The 1,538-nt window shown below is 33.4% G+C and overlaps 1 protein-coding gene and 1 long non-coding RNA gene across 3 annotated transcripts in view; one reads left to right on the forward strand and one right to left on the reverse strand.

Annotated features, from left to right (window-relative positions):
- Window positions 1-1,538, forward strand: part of LOC106872443 (kinesin-like protein KIF26B) — a 550,311-nt gene that overhangs the window by 150,978 nt on the left and 397,795 nt on the right. The gene's annotated exons all lie outside the window — the stretch shown is intronic.
- The window catches only part of LOC128249639 (uncharacterized), a 70,910-nt gene that overhangs the window by 57,538 nt on the left and 11,834 nt on the right, over window positions 1-1,538 (reverse strand). The window lies entirely within an intron of this gene.

Genomic DNA, 1,538 nt, shown 5'->3' on the forward strand with positions numbered 1-1,538 from the left:
CTTATTAAGTTGGTGTTTGGAACATAAATTAAGATGAAATTTTGATGGAAGAAGGTTTTTAATTTAGATCACTTTAACCCTTTTGTTAACATATTCCTGTTGAAATGCACTTTGATCAATCAATTTTTAAAATAATTAAGAATTCCATAAAATAACTTTGTCATTACTTAATGTTTGGAACTTTATAAAAATTTTGATGGCAGATTCTAATTTAGATAATTTTAAAAAAGGAAGTTTGTTTCATAAAAGCAGGGGTAGTCTTGTATGGATTGGTATCAAAAGAATTAATCTGATATTGGAGAGGTATTTTCTAGATACAATGTAGTTCTGTCACAAACGGGTTCTTCCCACCAAAATATTTGAACCCAGCAGTGTATGGTAATCAATCACTTGTCTTTTCCAAAGTGCTTCTACAAGCAGACTATTGTGATGAGTTCTACCATTCTATGGTAGAACTCATCACTACAAGGAAGTTTGTACATAGTTACTTGTCTGCTAGAAATAGCTTTTCTTTTCTTTACCTGTTTCTGTTATCCAATTTAATTCAGCAACATTTATCTTTTCTGTTTTATTGCCCTTTGCCATTGTTTGTGGTCAGTCACTGCATAGTCCATTTTCCTCTGCAGGTCCAGTCAAACCATTTACTTTATTGAGATGTATTTGACAACATCTAAAGATGTTGGGGTTTCAATTTATAAAGTAAATACATACCAGTAATAAAATGGTGTCAACTGAATTGCCCAAACTGAACAGAGTCATCTGTTATATCAGAAATCAATATGTTTATTTCTAGGTGTGATTCTTAAAGCAATTATTGTTTCAAAAAAGAAAACTTGAATATTTTGATCTTTCAATCTATGAAGTAAATTATTCTTCCAGCATATTTCAGGGAATTAAATGCTTGTGTCTTGATATTTTCCCCATCTGCTTACAACGTGTTTTGTAATATGAGTGTAATATGTGTAAAATTTGTTTTCCTTCATCCATCTGTTGATTTTACCTCTTTGTTTTGGAACCTTGCAGAGTGATTATCAGACCTTTGTTTAGTAGAAATACTTTTTGTGGTGGTTGCCACTTTAACAACTTCCGGTGATGGTGCATTTTTATTTATGCTGCTATACTTTACATTCTTTTGTACATCAACTTCAAAGTAAACATTATTCTTGGCTGAATGAAAAACTTGTTTGTTTGTTTTTCTCCTCCTTTAGACAGATTTATTTCTAGTTATGATGTATGGTGTTTCAATTATACAATGTATATATCTACAAAGAAGTTACAAACTGAGAAATTAAACATTCTTTATATATCATCATCATCATCATCATCGTTTAACGTCCGCTTTCCATGCTAGCATGGGTTGGACGATTTGACTGAGGACTGGTGAAACCGGATGGCAACACCAGGCTCCAGTCTAATTTGGCAGAGTTTCTACAGCTGGATGCCCTTCCTAATGCCAACCACTCAGAGAGTGTAGTGGGTGCTTTTACGTGTCACCCGCACGAAAACGGCCACGCTCGAAATGGTGTCTTTTATGTGCC

The sequence above is a fragment of the Octopus bimaculoides genome, chromosome 16 (assembly GCF_001194135.2).
Source record: "Octopus bimaculoides isolate UCB-OBI-ISO-001 chromosome 16, ASM119413v2, whole genome shotgun sequence".
NCBI lineage: Eukaryota > Metazoa > Mollusca > Cephalopoda > Octopoda > Octopodidae > Octopus > Octopus bimaculoides.